The sequence below is a fragment of the Cebidichthys violaceus genome, unplaced genomic scaffold, assembly GCF_023349555.1.
Source record: "Cebidichthys violaceus isolate CVI_PGR_0920_01 unplaced genomic scaffold, fCebVio1.0.p SCAF_23, whole genome shotgun sequence".
In the NCBI taxonomy this organism is placed as follows: Eukaryota; Metazoa; Chordata; class Actinopteri; order Perciformes; family Stichaeidae; genus Cebidichthys; species Cebidichthys violaceus.
The window spans coordinates 10595318-10618262 of NW_027176406.1; the positions used below are offsets into that span (position 1 = coordinate 10595318).

Consider the following 22945-nt stretch of genomic DNA (forward strand, 5'->3'; position numbering starts at 1 on the left):
TCTCATTATGGCTCATACTGTCCTCTAGGCCGCTTTAGAACTTTTTGAAGCTGTCATCATTGGTTTAACTGCTTCTCTCTCTCTCACCTTTCTGACAGCTTGGCGAGGGTAAGACTATATGCTCCCGTAATTATGTCTGGCTTTTCTTTTTTTTTTCTGCGTCTCTGTTTTCTACCTGACACCCTGCAGCTGGCCACAGCAGGAGATCCAATTTAAAAAAACAGGGCTGGTACCCCAGAGTGGTAATAATGTCTAGCACCCTCTCTGTGGTGATGTACACATTGATGGGTTTAAGTAAACACACAGTGGAGAGTTCGCAATCATCTGTCTGTCTGTCTGTCTGTCTGTCTGTCTGTCTGTCTGTCTATTAGAGATGTGCAGAACGACTCTGCTGTCATCCAAATTGGCATGTAAGCCCAAACAATGTAAAGTCCCACATCTTCTACCAGTAGGCTATGTTGCTTTTTAGACTATGATTATCAATTATTGATGTGTTTTGTTTTGTTGTTGTTGTTTGCTTTTAGTAATTGTAAACATTTTCCATGTGCACAGTGTCACTGAAGCAAGCAAAACTAAGTTTTGCTATCATCTATCTATCCATCCATCCATCCATCCATCCATCCATCCATCCATCTATCTATCTATCTATCTATCTATCTATCTATCTATCTATCTATCTATCTATCTATCTATCTATCTATCTATCTATCTATCTATCTATCTATCCATCTCTCTCTCTAGCCGTTTATCCATCCATCTGCCTATCTAGTTGTTGCTGCCCACTCTTTCTCTACCTCTGGCCGTGGGCGACAGTGTTTCTTCCCAGTGATGATACGTGCATGTAGGCATATCAGCATATGGCCTGTGATCGTACAGAAACAGAAGCTGGTTGGAAGAACAATGCCGTTAGTTGCGAGAACAATGGTTTCACACGCCGCAGTGATCGCTGCCACATTCTCACGGTTTATGAAGCCAAGTGGGCCTCAGTCGCACACACACACACACACACACACATCACAATCTCAGACACAGTAACGATAAGAGGCACATTTGGTGTAATTAATGTGGCTGAATTTCTCTATTTTTCATATATAACAAACATGTCCAGGGTTGACTGACATGGTGAAAAAATACCACGTAACATTTTGACCAGTACGGCTCACACGACGACAAAACTACGTTTCATTTTGGTGGCTTCAGCCAATTTACTGAAGCATGAAAGGGAACGTTTTGGGTGAGTTACCTTTTACAGACATGCAGCAGAGTTGTGACGTCCCATGAAACAGCTGTGACAATTGCACTTACAGTTTAGAGAATGTTTAAAAAAAAAACGAGCACAAGCGATTGACAAAATATCACATTTTGATTATGTAATCAGGTTAAAATTGTTGAATGCTTTGTACCTCTATCTTTTTTTTTATCAATACGGCTACATTTTTTAGTTGAAGTAACCTTTAGGGCTGTACACCTATTTACCAAGACATACAGTAGTGTGCAGTTTGTGCTAAGCAGCTCACAGGTCGCTCTCCTTCTAGGCTACCTAGATAAGATAACCCTGACACGCTTCCCAAGTTTAAATTTACACAGGGCTAGGTCTCAGACGACACACTGTTCCTCATTTAGTGCTCCAGTTTCTTCTTCTTGGCAATGTGTGTCCCCACCACACGCAAATTACGGCCCAGTAATAACTTCCTAAAAACTAACTCTAAAAATACAGTATATCCACGCTTTATAACAGCACATTTGCTTATTTGAGTAGAAAGCTGCAGCAGAGAGTGACGCGACAAACAGCACAGAGCAAAAAGGTTGAAAGAAAAATGCGACATCGCTTGTGAGCTGAGCTCAAATCAGTACGACGCACCTCAGTCGAGTTCTTCACAGAGCTCACCACGTACTTGTCACCATCTCTAAATCTGGTATGTGTACACTGAGTCGCTCGTTTGTTCACTGAGCCCACCAGTACAGCAGTCCTGGGTCTTGTGTTATTTAAGATTCGCCAAGTTTCAACTGTAATCCTTCGCAGAAATAACGCGGAAACAGATATTCATTCGTTCAAAGAAGTTTTTCTGTGTTCAAATAGGCTGTAGTGTGTTTTCAAAAGTAATCTTTTAGTTAGCTGTACTATTTGTGTAGATAGATCAAATCAGGAATAACATGAATAGATAAAAAACTAAATACAGTGTATCTAAAAGTCTTGAAAATCCCTTCAGAGCTGTGAGACTGTGCAGTGTTTTCTTTTTATGTGCACAACCAAAGCCAGAAAAACAGTGAATTGTTGCTATAGCACCACTTCACAGCGGTTTGATACACATACACAGAAAAACACTGTTATACAGCTATACTGTCATCTCACTGACAGCAGAAAATAAAGTAAAGGCCTTTTCTGAGGACAAAGTTTTAGCATATCAAAGTTTCTTCTTGACTGTAAGATAGAAAGTCATCATAGCGTTCATCATTACACCAAAGGGTGTCACATGTCAATCCACAAGTAGTGTCAAATTACTTTAACTTCTCGGAAGAACATTCATTGAGACTTAAAACTGTCATCAAAGGAAATCAAAATCTTTCCATGTAAAACATTTGGATCCGTCACAGTTCTGAGTGTTGGACCTCACTATAAAATGCCTTCTTACAACAGACATAGTTTTAAGTATAGTAGTTTTGCATCGCTCCACAGGGCAGTAATGGGCTGTTTCAAGTGTCCTCATTCTTGTTGATGCTGTTGATGCTCTCTTGACCCTAACACATCACAGTCCTTTCATGAGGACAGAAGATTTACTCGGCAAGGTGGCGCCGAGGAATCATGCATGGGGAGGCTGAAAAAACGTATCGTCAGGATTTATGTGAATGACGCTTCACGTTTACCAGCTTGCGTGTTCTTAGTTGTACTGTACAGTGAAGACATCCTGCCTGTACAGTTGCCGGTGCTTTGAGTTGGTGCAGTGAGACGTGACTGTAATTACGCCCAAGAGTGCCTGGAGAAAGCAAAGACCTCGTTGAAACAGAAGAGGCTTTAACAGCCCCGTTTTCATCCGATCCCTAGAGGGAGTTCTGCTATCGTGGATGCCGTTGGTCCGAACAGTCCTGCAACTCGGACGTGAATGCGAGCCGTCCACATTCTGTGCCATCGAGCTTCAGTGGACAAATATGGTCATATGGCATACACCCCCCCATCCCCTCACCCACCTTCCCCTTTCCCTGAGAATAGTGAACATTAAAGACAACATGAACCTAGAAATATCATGGCACTCATAAAATATACATGGTAGATACACAGAAACACACATGAGACATTCCCTGCTGCGAGTATCCGCCAGTGGAAAAAAATCACACACTCAAAGAAAAGCTTGGTGTGGATGCACAACATCACCAAGGGAGGATTGTCTGAATGATGCTTCATTCTTTCCTTTGATCATATGTCTCGTTATTCCTCTGCTTCAACCTCTGACTGTCGGTTATAATATATATTTTTGGCAGAACTGCTATTTTATAGCAGCTGCTTCTGGATTAGGTTTTTTGCAAGCATACTGATCTGATTACAGCACTAGATAGGTCAGCTTATGCAACATGTATGGCTCGCTACATATGGGGGATGTCTCTTTCTCTCTCATGCTCTCCTGCTGTTTCTTCTCCTGTGAGCTCCCACTCTCTTGGTTTTGCTGGCTTCATACCCGTATGGATTATAAGACCAAACTGTAATTAGTTATCTTAAAGATCTAAAGCAACAACAAACCGCATTGTCCAATTGTAAAGCATTGTTTAACAAAGGGAAATTGAATATGCACTTTTAAAGATATTATGAATGACCTGGATGGCGGTGTCTGCTCTCTTTTACCCCGTCGACTAGAAAACGTTCTGTGTTCATCTGGTGGAGAGCTGGGTCGTAATGTGAATGTCAGCGGATATTAGCATGACTAAAATGAAGCTCATGCAGCCTCCTATTCTTCCCTCAGACAAATACACGCTTCTTTCTTCATTTAAGCTTATATTGTCCATTTGTCACGAACAAGGATCCCTGCTATCAGAGCAAGCATGTCTCTTTGTGTTTTATTTTACTTGTCTCCGATTGTCCCCATTTTCCCTCCTGTTATTACACCATTTCTCTCTAATTGAGGGTGGTACACAGACAATGTGTGTGTGTGTGTGTGTGTGTGTGTGTGTGTGTGTGTGTGTGTGTGTGTGTGTGTGTGTGTGTGGACTGTATGTGTAAGTTTATGAGTATAATAGTTGGTGTCAACTACAGCATCCACTGTTGCACTGAAGTTAAAGTCAGTACAAACAGTGTCCTGAGGATAAACTGTCTTTCTCTTCTGCAGAAATATAATTGCAATAACAATTGTAGTTGCACTTTCTCTTCAGTTAGTTTGTTCTGCCATTGGCACTCTTACACAAACAAGGGAACATCAGGACTACAACTTATGAATACAGTTGAAATAATACTGCTGAGATTGATACATCGACCGTTTGCTAGAGTAAACAAGTTATGTTTGTAGTAATATGGAGTAATATTGTACGGAGCGTGGTCCACAAAGAACGGCGTTGCACATGCTCAGTACGGGCAGCTGGTGAAGTAAGCATCGACGTAGACTCGCTGTTGGAGGGTTTCAAAACCCGCTTGGTTTGGCCATTAATATGACGGACCCTCAGAGCGAACGCACAAATGGAGTGGAAGTCGGTCGGGAGAGGGTGTTAGGGGCTGGATTGGAATTGGGGGAAGGTGTCATAGTTTGTTACTTTGTTCCTCCTCTTCAGCCACATTCCGACTTCCTCAGAGATTATCTATTGCCATTTTCCTTTCATCCACCAGATGTCCTCAGACTTCCCGTCCTTTCCCCATCACCTGACTTGCCACACCCATCGACACGCCTGCATCACTCGCTACACACCGGTCCACTTTCTTTGTTCCTGGTCTTCATTGCGGTATGGAGGTTGTTTTTTTTTTATGTGGTGCCGCCTTTCGGACTCTCTGATTGTAAGTTAATTATGGCATTAAATCATTGTACTGCTCAAGGCTGCTTGTCTCTTTTTTTTTTGCTCCCATTACCAACCCTGACACAAGGTACTGATAATTACTTCAAGGTAGCAGCTTTATTAGCTACCAGACCCGACAAGACGATTAACACTACAAAGAGTGAGGGAGGATGTCGGGAATGTTAAAAAGTTAAGTTGAGTCCTGTGAAGTAGGAATACGTCGTGGGACGGGATAAAATTACACAGAAACATCTATAAATACAGAGAGAGCAGCAAATGGATTGGAAAGAACTGAGAAAGCGACAGGAGACATTCTTACAGATTATATCTTTTTACCTTCTCTCTGGCAGCGCGACTCAAAGCTTGAGCTCAGCAATGGTGCAAATCTTGTATAAAAGGAGAGAAAGGGCCAGTGATGTAACCTAATGTTAGCAGGATTAGTAAATGCTGGACACAGGATATACTGGCACACTGACTGCCACGGTAACACACACAGAGTAGGAGAGGCAGGAATACATGCAGCGAGAGATACAGACGTGACAGTAAGTGAGAGAGTGAGACATAGAAAGAACCTATGAAGTATTTATTTGTTTATCTTTGATCTTTGGCTATATGCAGCGTAATAGCAAGTGAGAAAGTGAGCCAGTGCCCAAGTTCAAGACAGAGGTTCAGACTAGAGAGGTGTAGATGGATAGATTTGTGTCTTCCTCTTCCTTTTCTCTATCTCATTCTTCCTGTTGAACGTGAATCAAAGCTCCTGTAAACCGAATGGTAATAAATGAAAGAGGAGAGGAAGATGAGAAGAGGACATGAGTGGGAAAGGTATGTTTCACACTGCAGGCCTCATTACAATACAAAAAGGTTTACCACACAGGCAGCGAGAAAAGTCCTGATTTAGGTGCAGGCCTCTGCTAACGTCTAATAATACCACCAGGTCACTGCTATTTTTACCGCTTCTTCATACTGGCCATGACACAGTAGTTATACAAGGGTAGCCAAAGCATGGGCGTACACGGCAAATATTGTGCAAATATTTTGTGCTTATGACTAATCGGTCAGAATTTGAAATCCAAATATTTGGACTGATAGTGACTCTAAAAGACAACATCATCCAATTCCTCAGAATCGGTAGGATTATGTCACCTTGGAAGCATCAATGTGCAAACCAATGCACATGTTCATGTGCTGCTCACAAACAGATGGAGCACATAAACTCCTACGCTGAGGTTGGGGTTACTCAATACAGGCTTGGGCTGTCAAGATACTTGATAGGCAGCTGTGGAATGGCAACCAAACTTAAAAAGGGAACTTTGGGATTTTTCAACCTGGACTTTACTTTCCCATGTTTTTGTGTCTTTCCATCATTTTGTCAGACACGTATAATATCAATCTGAGCCTGTCAGTGGCAAACACAAGCACTTATTGTGGAAGTAAATTGCCTGATAATATTGCATTACAGCCTATTTAGTGGATGCCATCTGCAGCGTACTGGACCAATTAAAAAAAATTGTTGTCAACAAAACATGTGAAAAAAGTCACCCGTAAAGGAGAATATAAATCTGCATATGCAAATGGTATGGTGTACAAAAAAACTGTGAATCACCACTCAGGTAAAATAAACTGGGTATCAAAAAGGTAATTTGCAAGTGCCATTTTGGTTCCCAGCTGTCTGAAATGAGTTTTGCAAATTTACTGGTGGCAATCGAATCTAAAACTAGCGGCTGTAACTTTTTATCCATTTGCTTTTCCGAGACAAAAAATACCCAGAAAGGACGATTTGCAGCCTCTTTGACATCCGAGATTATGGGAAAAGCTAAGAAATATAAGTGGTGGATATCAGTCAAAATAAGCTCAGAACTCATCAGTAAAACATGTCACACACTTAATGAGACTCAAACTGTGAGGTAATTTAATGCTTTATTCCATCAGCCCTCCACTAGCACCCACATACATGGAGAATACTCCAGACAATGCCGACACACACACACACACACACACACACACACACAGGCAGACATAAACCTGATCGATAATCCCATAATTGCTGAAAAGGCTCTTTTATATGTTCTGATTGAGTTTGGAGGGAGGAGGCATGGTTCATAATGAAAGCAGGGTTTGCTAGATTGACGGTTACATGGGGTGGATCAGAAAGTAAGCAGACACTTGAATTGTGGCACATGCGACAACATCACTGACTTTAAGTATTCATCCCATCCTAAGCCTTTCGTCTCTTCCTCTGTCCCCCTCGTTTGATCCATTCCTCATCTCAACTACAGCAAGTCTTTCCCTTCCTTACAATGTGGCGAAGATGTGTGTGCATCAGTATGGGCCAATACAAGCCCAGCTTCAATGAGAATGGGCATGACCTAAACTGAAATGTACTGATCTCCAAGCGGAGTCAGAACAAAGTTCTGGCTTTAGTTCTACATGCATGTGTAAAGACTAGGGCTGTCCCCAATACCATTTTTGGAGTTGCGTATGTAGGTCATAAAATACACCAACAGGCCAGCTCACTGTAGCCCGACTGTATCAATCTCTTTCACCTCTAATGCACGCATGTGTGCACTTACACACACACACACACACACACACACACACACACACACACACACACACACACACACACACACACACACACAGACAGAGAGGGGGAGAACGTCCTTGTCTCTACCAGCGTCAGTAACCTCTCAACCTTCAGTCAGTCAGTAAGAGAAACAGATCTCAGTCAGATGTACGTTTTACACGCAGAGCATCCTGTTGCGGACATTGGGGCTTTAGCCTTGGTAGGCTTGTGCGTTAAAAACAAAGAAACAACAGAAAATTATGCATTCCAGTACTGATTTGGACGTAGATTACCATGGCAACAGATAAAGCTTCAAAGCATTCTGGCCAGCCTTAAATATAGACCTTGACAGCCATGACAAAGACACACAATCCTGCACACACCAAACTCCTGTTTGTGATGATGTACAAACATTAAATCAAGTGCATTTCTCCTCAAAACACACACAACATGAAGAAACATACTTTCAATACTGTGAGGAAGCACTTTCACCTTGTCGAAATTGGTTTCAAAGTGCCTTTAATCAAAGCTTTAAACCCAGAACGCTGCTTTGCTTATTGACTGAATGGGAAATTGCGGTTATACTGAACTCTTACAAGAATAGATGTAAAGCGTGAGCACAGTGTGCTACACTGCGTCGCAGTGCAATAGTTCCCTCAGGCTGTTGCTGTTACAGGCTGGTCCTCATTGGCATTCACGCCGCTGGCAATCACAAGACTGTAACTGCTGTGTGAATTGCCAGTTTCAGGTACTTTTTTGTTAAGTTTGACACCATGGGTTCAGCCATACAGAACACGGAACATACAACGCCACTGAACGCTAGCAACTCCTTAGCAAAACGTCAGCTTAATTTCAGTTAGTTCTCAGTGCACACATACTATGAAATTGTACAGATGTCACATGAATGAACTTCCTCGAACAGAAAACCTAAATGCCGCAGTTACGTGCAAAAATGAAGATATGCTTTGCATCCTTAGATTGATTTCAAACTGGACTCATTATTAATAGCTATATCTGGAAGACACCATCATCAGCATGGTAATACAGAATCTTTTTTTCATCATATCAATATGTCCCTCACCATGTCCTTTCCGTCTGTGCAGACATTTCTGTTTCTGACAATGTTGCCCCCAATAGCACCTTCAACAAATGAGAAGCCTGCAACATTCAAACCTCTTTCCCTGTCTCCTCCATTCCCTGCCTTGTTAGTGGAAAGTGGGCCCATCTCTCCAATAAACAATACTGCATAAAACATCTGACACATGCCGATGAAAGGCTGTGCGGCATCCCAGGAGCACAGCCAACATGTGACTGGAAGGAGCCGTACGCAAACACCTGAGGCGTTAAGCGAATTTTAACAACACTGTTAATTGCTTTGAGATCTTAGAGTGACAGGCTTAATATCTCCCTCAATCTCATCAAGTAAGTCAATAATTGCCTCCTTTAATAGTCTATAACGGTTAATAGTTTCTCTGTTGGTTCACTGAAACAATGTTAATGTCTAAATATTCTCCGCTCGGCACTCCTGGAATGATGTCAGTGCCTATGGCTCACTGCAATCGTTATTACTTCAACTAATAATGGTAATTTTACGCTGCATGCATTGTGTCTCCTTAATACCCCCCTGTACCAGCTTAGAGGGCTAGCTTTTAAATGTAATTGCGTTGAGCATTTAACCTTGCTTTTTCTGAAAAGCACTCACCCTTTCAGAAAGGTTTGGTTTCAAAATAGCTAGTATTTAAATGCAAATTAATTTGTTTTCTTAAATAAACAAGAAAGATTCACGATGCACTGGACAATGCAATCCAGTGCATTTCCACCCACTGTTGTTGGTTTGTGACTCAGAAGCTGTTTTATGTCGTGCTGTACTGTTAGGTACACAAAGGCATCAGAAAGCAGTATTTGTTCTCCTGACAGGCTCAAAAAGCCCTATACAGTAGAGGGCCCTTTGAGGCCCTTTGAGGCTTCTATACCTGTCTGGAGCAAAGCAATTTAAAATGACTGACTAACTGATAGTGCCGTCCTCAGAGGGTTTCACAAGTGGGCTAAAAGGCCTTCACATATTAAAGTAAAAGGGGATTTATTGGTATAAGCAGTTGTATCACTGCCGGATGTACCACACAGTTCACATTTTCACAGGGTCACAGTCACTGATTTCACAGGTCACAGCTGATTATATAGGAAACACGTAATCACGCGGCATCACACATGAGTTATCATATTTACTGAGGGACTAACATGTGATTTCTTCATCTATGAGTACACATTACAGAGTATTAGAGCGTTGCTTGTTTTATGTCTGTCTCCTTGGATGTGGCTTTCATGAGATCCCTATCACATTACTGCATTTTGTTTATTGAAATATAAGGGGTTGGCTTTTGATTTTTAATGACTATGCGGTTCTGAACACAGGCTAGCATATTAGCCCTTAAGCTAGGGAACTGTGATTACTTCCAAAAGCTGATGTAAGGAAGGGGCCATTCCTGTGTTCGCTGCTGAGGATTCTTTTCAAAGAAAGACGAATGAGCTGTTTTCTGTGATTCGAGGCTTTTTCCCCACGAGGAGACGACACTGGGTCCAAGCTCAGAGTCACTGGTGGTGCATGAGAGGACACAAGTCATGCTATTCAATACGCTAACATGTGTCCTCGAGAGAGGAATCGAGGCATTTAACAAAATGAGGCATCCTGGCCCGGGAGCGATCTTTTTAAAGAGACGTCAATTAAACACCACGTGTGGCTCTGCTGCATCAGCTGTCCATTGTTTTGTTATAGTCTACCACTCTATTTAATTATCTCTGTCAGATGAGCGTAACTGTGTTCATGACAACTTATATATGTGTTATCTATTCAATTCACAACTTGGTAAAATGTGACAAAACATCTTTGGATACAATGTGAACTACTCTTATAAAAAGAATGAAGATGCAGGATGTCAGAACAATGGAAAAGGTTTGTAATTAAGGATCTAAAATGCTTGATGAGTAACGGGGCTCAGCGGGCCGACATGCTGCTCCACCAGAAACATCTCTAAATAATTCCAGAGTTCATTTTAATAGCATCTTAGTTCTGATACTAAGTTAAATAAGTTTGCCTTGATCAAATAATCGATCATCCCTTCAATTGTGGATCTACAATCCAATCACCAACCAGCACGAGCCTGATGAATGCTTTATTTTGTATTCTAGACTTCTCTTTGTTTCCATCTATTCACTTTTTCAACAAAGCCCTTACCCTGCCTTATTTTTGATATTTTAATGCACAAATATGTTTGTGTTCTAACCAGTTGCCCTTAAGGGAAGGCTACATTTTCTAAATAACTCCCAACAATCTTTTGCATTCTTATAGCAAAGTATAAATATTATACTTATTGAACAATACAAAATACAAATTCTTGGGTATAGTATTCTTGGTTTGAGTTTTGTTTTCCTTTGGTGTGGATTAAACAACATGCTATTGTCAGGGACACTGATGACAATAATAATAACCAAAAAATGAACAAAAAGGAAGTTGAGTTCACTCTGCATTACATTCTCAGAGCGGCGAGATTTTCCTCAACGCCGGCACAGGCGGGGATAGAGCGGAGACGAAATAATTACAACAATTACTTCTTTTACTTTATCTCTGCCTGACACACACAGCACACTCACATGTGCACACAGGCAGAATTTAATAGCTGTGGAAAGTGAAGTACTGTCAGCACTAATGACAGTGTTTCCAGTAAAATAAGTGCAATAAAAGCAGGGGAGATGGCATAATATATACCTGCGAAGACACTAACTAATGCTTTCACTCCAGTGCTTAACTGTACGCCAAAAGCTTCACACAATACTCACGCACACTGCACATGCACTGGTGTGAAGTCATGACCATGACACATGCATGCAAATAGACACATGAATATTCAGGCTATTGTAAAGCAGAGCAGAGGTGTCAGTTTCTGTCAATGAATGTACGTTAGATTATATCATCGCTGGAATGTGCTTTGTGTGTGTGTGTGTGTGTGTGTGTGTGTGTGTGTGTGTGTGTGTGTGTGTGTGAAGTTGTGATGCAAAAATACAATTATTAGAAGAGTTTACATAGTTTTAAATTAAATGTTTGCTTAAGATATTTTGTGTTTTGTGTATATGTTTTTGTGTGTCGAGCTTCGAAAAAGTCGGTCTCATTTTTGAAACAGTAATATGCAATAGTAAAAAAAATATATATCTAATAAAACAAAAAGAATCTCTAACCTGTTGCCTCTCTTTGTTGCCTCCTCTCACTCTTCAGCTTTCTTTATCCGGACACAGAAGGTCTCCTTTCTCTTGTCTGGCCACTCTGCTGTGTGTCCTTTATGAAAACCTTCTGATGAGGGAAGCTGCTCCTAAATGAAGCAGCTGGTTGAGGTTGTACACCAAAATGAGCTGGTTCTTCTGCTCTTCTACTTGGTACAGGTCCTCTGTGGTTCTACCGGCGCCACAGGAGACCAAACGGGGCCTGCTGTGGGCTGAAATTAAGAAAAATACAAATAAAACGATAAACTAGAAGAATTTAACATCACTGAGTATTTTGCAATCAAAATAAATGATCATTCCTTATTGTTTCATTTGCGTTTATTCATGTAGAGTTACAGGCTAAAATAAACGCCCATGTACCGTTACTTACTTCATTAAATTGACAAGCAATGTGTTCATTACGTCCATTTAACAAACCAATCTGAGTGATGCCAATCATGCTAACAATAACATTTAAAAATGTTGCCTAAATGTCTACCGTATATATATTTAGTGTTAAAAAAGAATACCTTCTGGTAAAATAGATCTATCATTAATAGAGACACATTGAAAAATAACTGTAAATAATGCATCACTCAGCACTACAGGACTTCAAAATAATAAAAAAATAATGCTATGTGGATGAAAATACTTGAGTTGAGACTACAGTCAGACGGAGAGAAAAAGGTGAGAGAGGAAGAGCGGAGGAAGGAGAGAGGATTTTTAGAAGCATACAGATTTTTGATTTTGAAAAAAATGTGCACGAGAAACATGAGAAATAATACTGCTGCTGTGTATCGTCCTATCCACCTCTCCATCTATCAATCTGTGCCTTTCACCAGTCGATTTGTTACGCTTGTCCTGTTCTTTGTTTCTCACACTCCTTTTCTCTCACCATACATTTCAACTGCTGCGGTTCACTTAAATTAACATTACCCAGAGCAGACACCGCGGGAAAACAATAATGATGATAATAATGGCTGATGATGCATCAGAAGGGTACATGGTGACAGATGGCTGGGTTTATAAGTGCTACTACATATAATGAGATGCTACCTATCTTCCCGTTTCAGTCGGGGAGCAGGACACCTGTCACATCACACCTCAAGCCGTCGGTACACAACATAGTGCCTGTCGATGAATAATTTGTGCAAATAACTGTCAGGGAAACTGACATACATGGCTTCCTTTCTCTCTCTCTCTCTCTCTCTCTCTCTCTCTCTCTCTCTCTCTCTCTCTCTCTCTCTCTCTCTCTCTCTCTCTCTCTGTCTCTCTTTATCTGTCTCCCTGACACACACACACACACACACACACACACACAAGCACAGGCATACCCACACAGACAGCCTAAATCAGTTAGGGTGAGCCCGGCCGGCTGCCCCGAAGTGAGCAGAGCGTGACATCTCATTTTCAGCAGTAATACTGGGCCGGTCCTGCTCCTCCCTCACAAGTTAAATGGAGAAAGAGCGCTGCATTACACTCGATCATGCCTCGGCACAGTAAGTAGACATATGCGTGCGAGAAGCAAGAGCGCACGCCACATGAAAACACACACACACACACACACACACACACACACACACACCGAGGAAAACAAACATCATATGAGCTTTCACTCAAGGAAAACTATACTAACAAGTGACGCGAGCGCACACTCGGAGCATGTTTTTGCGTGCACTCTGCAGACGCTAAAACAAACACATGCGCTTCTATGGCAGACGCACAAGAGTTCAAGCTTACTACTGAAACAGATTAGAAGTGTCTCCTCAGTGTGCTCTGTCACAACAGAAATAAGCTGAAACAAATTCTAGACTAAGAAAAGAAGCACAGAACCAGACCTCATTAAAGACTTGCATGTTTCAGCGTTGCATATTTGCTCAGCAAAATAAGCTTCACAAGAATAAAAGCGCTGATCAAATTGGAGCACACTTGAGGCCTACTTGTTTGTGGTGCTCACATCATTTTTTTTCATCCCTAGACTACATAATATGATTCTAAAAATATCATTGTCTCATCTACTTTCCCATCATTTTGTTTTATGTCATTTTTTTAAGGATGTTTTTGTACTACCCAGTGTTTCTGTGACAGGGGTCAATATGGATTTCCTTGGGAAATTTTGTCTTAAAGGACCATACCAGGGCTGTCAGAATAAACGTTGCCCAAATGTACTGCAAATTCACGCTTGAAGCCATTTCAATTTCTTTTTTTTTAAATCCAAGAGTTTTCCTCTGAGGTTACCCTCAGGTCAAACTGTCATCTTTCCATCCAAGATGTTGAAATCTAATGGCCAGATTTATTTTCAATCTGATGGGGATATTTGCGCTCCCTGAAGAATAAAGTCGAGCATTTTGGGTGAACCCTCTGACCTTTAATGTCGAGGCAGAAAAATTCCGTCTGTGCACAAGAGGTCTGATCTGAATCTGCCAAGAAATTAAAGAGCAAATTTATGCACTCTAGAGAATAAAACCTTTAGACTGTGGACACTCCAAGTGACTCAATTGTAACCCTACTCATGTAAATCTCACTCTGTTCAACAGTCACACAAAATGCTTGATATTTGTGTTTTTATTATCACAGTGATGCATTGGATGGCCCTAGACTTCATTATCCCTCAACCAGGCAATAAATTGAAGTAGTGTGTTTCCTATCTAGCCTCAATGGCACACTAATGGAATGACACCATGTCTGACTACTCTCTCAGCTTCCAGTGTGTATTTATAACAGCTACATTATGTAGACACAATACACATCAGTATTGAACCGAGCCCATAAGGATCACCATCCCTTATACACTTTTAGTCAGACACTCGCTTTAAGCAGCATTGGGCCCCGAAGGTGCTTGGAGCTAGTTGGCTATTATAGCTTAGATTGAGCGTCAATATGCTTTCCTCCCTCTCTTACAGATGTGCACAGTCTCTCTCCTTCTCAAACTGTATCGTCCTCTCCCACTCATACTGTAGTTACATCAAAGAGAAGCAGCTGCTGACACAATGGGAGGGTTGGAAGGGAATCAGTCCTTTTTCCTCTGCTCAGCTGTATACACGCTCACGCATACAAGCAATTACATACAGAAGACTTACTCATTGGTACAGTCAGCATTTGTATAGCCTCCACACCTTCTCATGGGTCCATGGGTGGGTTGTTTTTTTTTTAAACTGAAATTAAGCACTTTAATGTTTAGTGTATGTCAAAGAAGGGGGGACTGGCAGATTGGACAAAGAGGAAGTATTCTGAACATCATTCTAACTGCAGTTCAGAGCAGCAATTAGAGGAAATGAATGTCAGAGCCAACCCAGCAAAGCATCATTTACAGTAAAATTATGTTTAAATATTCAGTCCTGTAGTTTGCATGACTGTCACAACTACTGTATTAAATAACCCTTATAGTGATTGGTTGAATATTCAGCCTGTCAAAGCCGGATAAAAAAAAATGATGAAAAGAAATGACATTTTTTAACAGTTTATCTACATGTCAATGTTTTAATGGACCATGGATGTCAAGAGTGTGAATTAATAGTAATTGCTATGTTCATTGCTCAACTGGAGTTCAACTAAAGCATGAAAAGTTTACTCACCTCCAACTCACTCTGCACAGTTACAGTCCATATTACGCCAATCCACAGTTCCACCTACATTTGGCCTTTCTCTTTGACTGTTTTTCTTTTTAAATAACATGGTACATGTTCTGGATGAAATCTAATCTGTGTTTACTATTTACTTCAATATTTAAATGTGTGTTTAGGTTGGTTTTGGTTGGCCGGTCTGAGTCAAAAGTTCATGGCTGATTATTATTGCCAGCGCGTCCCTAACGGCTCTGTGCCTCTCTGACATCTTTATATCCCACAAACTGCTCACTTCAGCAGTCTAATTCTTATCAGCATTACTTGTGTCAGGTGTGCAATGTGCCGCACTATTCCATGACTATGAAGAAATCATAAAATGTTACGCATTGGAAGGCCTCTCCCCCGTTGCTTTGGCGTGTTCAAAATCTTGTGAGTAATATTATGAGTCTGCAGTCAGCTGTATGTTCCGAGCCTCTTACGTCCGCTATGCTTTGCTGCACTTGTGTTTCTAATTTCAGACAAAAAATTTGAGAAAGTCGAGACATGAGAAAGTCTCGACTTCTCCATCTGTAGCTTAGCATGCAAACATCTCGACACAATGCATGGAGATATGACGCATTGCATCCACATGCAAGCTTGGATCTCACTGTATATTATCTTGTGGTGCGTTGAAAGAGCAATGAAAGATACCTAATTATGCCTGAAAATGCTTCCACTTTGTTGCATACAAAGTTCTATTATAATCTGTACTCAACAGGCAAAATAATGTAGCAGGAAATCTCCTTTACACATGAATAAATAACAACATCAGGCAGTTGTGTAGTGTTCAGCTGGATTCCCATTTGTAATTTGATTATGCAAACATCCAATTATAATGCCTCATCCTGCGTGATCTTTGTGAGGTCATCAGGACAAGAAGGCAGTTCAGAATGAATTTGAAACACTCTGGTATACTTATTTTTATTGCATGCCATGACGCACACTCTATGCCAACATACAGTTTCCTGTTTGGCCTAACAAAATCAATATATGTAATGATGCGCTTACCAAATTCATGATATCAAATGTATATGTTTGGTTCAACCTAAACTCCATAAACAGATTCTGACAGAGCAGACTTTGGTGCAGGTAAACAGTCCGTTTGGAGAGCAAGAGAGGCGGAACGCATCGGCCGAAATGCAAGCTTTTTAGTACCTTAAAATTAGCTTATTGGCTACTTGTGAAATAATCCAGCACCCAAAGACTTATCGGTCATCAGACCAATAGCCAATGACTTCTGCTATTGAGTTCAACCAGAAGTGCACTCTATCCGCTCAACACACCTTATAAATATATCAGTCGCTTCTATGTGTGCATCCATGCTCATAACAAGGCCCTATGAGGTAAAAACAGTCAACACTACTACATTGTTTTAATAAACCTCCTGTAAAGACACTGAGGCCACCAACGAAGACAAAGGATTCTCAATCTGAGGAGAGCAGGTGTGCGATACGAGAACCAAGGTGATGTCACAAAAAGTCGTTGAAAGCAGGTGGGCCAAGTGAGCAAACGGTGGGGAAGGAGCGCTCATCTGGTAAATGTGTCACCGGAGAGATAACGATGCCAAAGGCTGAAAGACATTTTAAAGAGCTATCTGTCTGTTTCCTGCTCGTTTCACAAAACTCACTTTGTATACGAGACAGTCAGTTGAAATGAGGCCAGTTTCATTAAAAAGAAATTATGAATAAACAGTCTGCATTACTGTTGATAATTATCACCAGAAGAACAGCGTACCAAGACACCTCAACATTGCTGTAATTCACCAACCACGCAGCTACATTTCCCTATTCCAATTATTTATTATTTGGGAGCAGGGAGCTGGTAAACTGACAGCATATGAATATTTGTTCTTGTGGTATGAAGTCCATAAAGTGGGAGGACTGGAAAGGAGGGAGGACTGAAACTGAGGTTCCAACAAGTACCCTCTATCTCCATTGCCCACCCATCTGTCTTTCTGTCTCTGTCTTTCCTTCAAGGCGCATGTGTCCTTAGCACTGCCAGGCAAAATCTGCCACCGAGGCTCCTAACTGCAGAGCTGGAGGCTGGGTGAGACGGAAAGAGAGAGAGAGAGGGAGGAAGAGAGACATAGCGACGGAGAGAGTGACTAGGAAGACAAAAAGAACATCAATGATAAAAAAAGAATGTGCCAAAAGATAACAAACTTCACATCACCTGCTGTAGACAGATGTTTTTGAATACTTTTTTGCATGCTTGTGTGTGTTAAAGTGTGCTTTTGCATGAATCTCTTCTTCCTCAAGGTAGTCTGCTGAATCATCAGTCTGATTCATAGAGACAGAGCATAACGCATCATATTGTGAACACCATGCCCAGCGGAGGAGAAAACAACCGCCGCCACAATATGCAACCAAGGGCTGAAACGCTAACAAATGCCTGTGGCTAGCTAAGAATGTTAGAGTTTCAGCATGTCAACGGAATATGTTAGCACCCTACATCTACCAGGGCTGCAGTTGATAGCAAAAATGATAGTGGTATAGGACAAATTAGCTGTTAGCAAGCTAATTGTTGCTACGTGTTAGTAGGCTACTGTAGCTAGCCAAGGCATTTGCAAAGATATTACTGCATAGCTTTCTGATGAATCCACCTTCCACTATAACTCAAAGAGGAGTTCAGGAGCCTATAGAAACTTAATTCTGGGTTCTTTACATGCATCCACCATACGGCAGCTTTTAGGCATTTTTCCTGTTGTTTGTTAGCAGACAAAAGTCAATAGAGAGCGATGAATTGTTTTTTAATCAGGTGTGGGCGGGACGCTCTGCGTTACACTCTTCCTCTATGTGGAAACCCGTCAAGTTGTACGTCAGTATATGGTACAGTATAAGTACATAAAAAAAATATTTTTTGTCTCTGTATTTTCTTGTATGTGTATCCATACATGTTTAATATGGCTGGGCAAGAGAAATGCTGCAGTGTAATGCATGCTGGGATATGCCTTAGATATATCCAGAGCACAATGCACAGTATGGTGCATTTATTTATTTTTTGTGCCTGTGAACATAAACCAAAGGTTTTCTAGCCTGCCAACAGCCACAATGCAAGCCTATGTTTTAACCAAACCATCCTTACCCCTTATAACACATCTCTGAGGGGTGGTGATACTGTCAGGACAAGGTTCCATTGTTTTGGTTTTAGAATTTTATTTTCACCCCCAAAACAGAAAACAATAGTGAACAAAGATCAGGGTCCGCTGTGATATGATGACAGAAGCATCCACTTAGACGGCTAAGATTATTAGTGATGGACATAATGTAAACGCCACAGCACGTATTACTCAATGAAAAGGTAATTACATTACCTTACAAATTCATCAAAAGCAAAAGTAATTGGTTGCTTGTTGCATTGCAGTTGTTAGGTGCCTTTAGATAAATCCAAATCCTCCTCACACCCACATACAGTATTCTGTATTTAACACATGCAGAACTAGAAAACATGATATTATGGTTTAACAAGCAGCCAGCCTGCCTTTTGACGGTATTTAACGGCAGCTAGCTTAATGTTAGACCACAGATGATTCCTGAATGGATGGTTATCAATGGCTTGGTAACAAGCTAGCTAAGATGACACATATCATACATAAATTACAGATACCATGAGTCAAATGTTTCCTCTTTCGGCAGAGACTAAGTGCCTCCCTTCACCTTCAGCCTCTGCGCCAAGCTAACGGGCAATTAACTGACACTGAAAAGGCTTCTGTGTTACTGCCTAACGCAGACGATGATGCCGCCAAACAATGGTTTTGTTTTGTCACAGTTCTTCACTATAATAGATGGATAATCATTTGGTCGTAGTAAATAAATAATGTCGAATAAAAACTTGAGTTATTATTATTTGGGGTTAAAGTTAATAGCATACCTCAAAAAAAAAAGAGAGATCTGATTGCAACCGTTGTATCAGTTGTTGAGAGGGCATATTCATTGTTTTTATAATAAATTCAGGCAAAGAAAAAAAAATACTTGTTTGTTTTAGTCAGCTGTTTTCCAGTTTCCATTCACATCTGGAGATTGTGCGATATTTTAGGGGGATGTTGCATGCACATCCATTGCAGTACATGAAGCAATGTACACAGTATATTGAAACTGCTGTAATTAAATGACTTAAAAAAAGACAGGCCTCTGTGTCCATAAATTATAGAACAGTAGATTGAGCCTGCATTTTGCCATGCAGTGAGGGTGTACTGAAATAAATGCAGAAAAAAAAAACCACCATGGTAATCTCTAAATAGGAGGTTAGCGTAGATAAGAGCAGATAATCTCTTATCTCTTTTGTCGCAGCTGAAACAGTCGTGTAACAAAGGAATCTGTGGTTTAGTTTCCAAGTAACATTCTTAGAATAACTATTTGTTTGTGAAAGCTGGGCAATTCTCTGTGCCTGAAAATAGTATGTTTGTTAATCTTGATAAGTTAATCCTTCTGCAGTGACATTAATAATGTAATTTGTGACTTTGATTGCCTGCTTCAGGCTGAGACTATGCTACTGCAGGTGTGGGCTGTTTGCTGATACATCAACGGTTAATTAAGTCATCCTCTGTATTACTGCAAGGATTCATCCTAAAGAACATGTCTTCTTATATGTACACTGACAAGCCCGTTACCTCAAGCCAATTTCATTTTAAGAGAACAAAAACAAAAACTCTCTGAGAACATACATTTTAAAAAAAATAGCTATGTTAGCTGTTAACAAAGATTTAAAGTACAGGATGTAAATTATCACAACTTTTTACTTGTGAATAAAAGAGTGCTGATTTTCGTATACGAACCACAGCGCTGTGCCACACGCACATTATCACGCATACTCGTCTAAGCTTTCGTCGCCTGGCTGGTGGATTAAGTGTGAGCATTTGTGAAATCATTTGAACCCCTAGGGGTGTGAAGAGGAGTGTAGCTGGTGTGTGTGTGTGTGTGTGTGTGTGTGTGTGTGTGTGTGTGTGTGTGTGTGTGTGTGTGCGGATACTCGAGTGTGTCACTGTGGTTATGCGTGCAATGTGGTGTGTATTTGGCTTAGGTCTGTGCACATTACACAGCATATGTCTGCTTGTGTTTGGGGCCTGCAGTGTGTCTCTGTCAGTGTGTTCAGATCTGCCGTAACTACAGACCAGTAAATCTGCAGTAAAAGAAGTTTTACAAAAAAAAAAAGGTGCTGGAAAATGAAAAAGAAGAACAAATGAACCTTCCTTGGCTTGTTTTTAACAGAGGATGTACAGCAGTCAATATTATTATTGACCGTGGGGAGAGGTAGCATTCGTTTGACTATCGATCACTCCAAGCCAACGGCGCATTTCTACATTTTAGCCTCCGTGACTCGAGACTCTCCGCCTGAGAAGCTGACTAAGCATCACACAGCATCTGAAGGAACCTGAATGGGAAAAACTTAAAGGTGTTTTTGTTTCTTGTTGTTTTGTTTTTTTTACTTTTTAGATATGAATGAAGGTGCACACATAAACACACTGTCAGAGTTTACTCAGTTTGTATTAAGAAACCAGTGGGCAGACTAAAAGCATCTCCTGAGTGCAGATGTGTGTCTGCAGGCTGTAGGTTAGGATGTGTTTCTAATCTCTAATCCCCTGGAAACAAACAGAATTATTCTGCCCTCCCACCACCTGTCTGTCTATCAGTGCAACAGTACATCTACTCAAGTACTGAACTTAAGTACAATTTTGAGGTACTTGTGCTTGGCAGTGGCAGTTCAAGTAATTAATTTGTGTTTTTCGATCAAAATGAACAACAATCACAAGTCCCACCGTCAGACGCGGCCCTTCATGGGGGTTCTTTCCTGTCCGTGTGCCAATTGCAATATTTTCTCACCACGCGGATTGGAAGAGCAAATGGAGAACTTTGAGGAGCTTTGATCCAAACGTTTTCATATCAGTATTCCACGTCAGCTCATGTCCGTTGCATGCAACCTTCTTTACAGAAAGTAAACCAGAGGCTTGAGGCTCTGTGTTGATTCTGTCTGTGGGTGTGTATTTGCAGTCATTATTCTGGTTCAGGGTGAACTATTTTGGCTCTACTAAGGCAAAGGTTAGGTCAAGTTGGTATGAGCATTGCTTTGCTCTCTGTACTATTAATAAACATTCTGCTTCAAAACCACTAAATAAAAAAAAACAGGCTGATTCTGGACACATTCTGCTGGGCCAGACATTGAAACATATAGTTTCTATAGGCCATGGCACACTTCAGTAGACCATACCGTCAGCTACTCATCCAACTAAACTGTGCCGAGACAGACATGCACACTCGAACACACACACACACACACACACACACACACACACACACACACACACAGGGGCAATAGAGATACTGTCTCTCTGCAAGTGGTTGACAAAGCTAAAATATTTATACCCAGATCTTAGCAGTCTGTACTAAGAGAAGGAGAGAGACACAGAAAACAACGGGTGAAGAGAGGGAAAGAGGGAGAGATTCAACACGAGAGGCAGGCTACAGAAAAAGAGGGCGATGGAAAGTGTAAGTGTGTGTGTGTGTGTGTGTGTGTGTGTGTGTGTGTGTGTGTGTGTGTGTGTGTGTAAAAGGGAAAGCAGAGTGATAACAACATAGAGGGAAAGAGAGAGAGAGAGAGAGAGAGAGAGAGAGAGAGAGAGAGAGAGAGAGAGAGATGAGTGTGCAGCACAGATGCCAAATTAATCTAGGGCAGTCCAGAAAAAAACAAGGCATTATTCCAAAATCCACTTCGTATGTGTGTGCAAATGTGCAAGTAATTGTATTTCTATATCGTTGTGTGTGTGTGTGTGTGTGTGTGTGTGTGTGTGTGTGTGTGTGTGTGTGTGTGTGTGTGTGTGTGTGTGTGTGTGACAATGTGTGTGTGATATACAAGCAAATATGTAAGTTTCTGTCTGATGTGAGTGCCTACATTTCAGGGTCTGAAAAACAAGTAGAAATACCACAATTACCTTTTTGCTCAATCTTTGGGCTTTTTATTCATCACCTTTAGCAATTACTGTGCTCCGTGCATAACACCCACTCTTCTTCCAGCATGTTATGCCTCTCTCTCTCTCTCTCTCTCTCTCTCTCTCTCTCTCTCTCTCTCTCTCTCTCATATACCCATAGCGAGATTGTTTTCTTTGTCAAACTCTAACACTGAAGGATTTTGTGTATGTGAGCCTGGGTGTGGGTTAATAGGGGTGGGGGGTTGGCACAAAGCAAAGATGATGGCAGATGGTGTCCTTACTTAACACACATACAGTACACACAAACACACACACACACACACACACACACACACACACACACACACGCACTGAACACTTACTAGACAGCTATCCAGAGAAAAATGAGCGCACACGTAACATGCATGGCTCATAATATACACACATGCAGGTTTCTGCAGACGCTTTGTCAACCTCACTGAATCACTCGGTTCTGTTTACATGTATTTGTTGAAGTTTCTGACAGTTTCCAAAAATGGTCCATCATGTCATTATGCTGTTAACATATACTATACCTTGCTTACTTTTGCTGCCACTACTTTCACACCACACCACCACGATTTAAATTGGTCTTATAAAGTTCCTATTTTCATTTCT

At 41.1% G+C, this 22945-nt stretch overlaps 1 protein-coding gene across 1 annotated transcript in view; it reads right to left on the reverse strand.

The window, feature by feature from the left end:
- Positions 1-22945, reverse strand: part of LOC137878416 (protein phosphatase 1 regulatory subunit 29) — a 60188-nt gene that overhangs the window by 30098 nt on the left and 7145 nt on the right. Inside the window, exon 2 of the mRNA XM_068718715.1 lies at positions 11765-12018. The gene's annotated coding sequence lies outside the window, so the exon portion shown is untranslated. The remainder of the gene's footprint in view (positions 1-11764; positions 12019-22945) is intronic.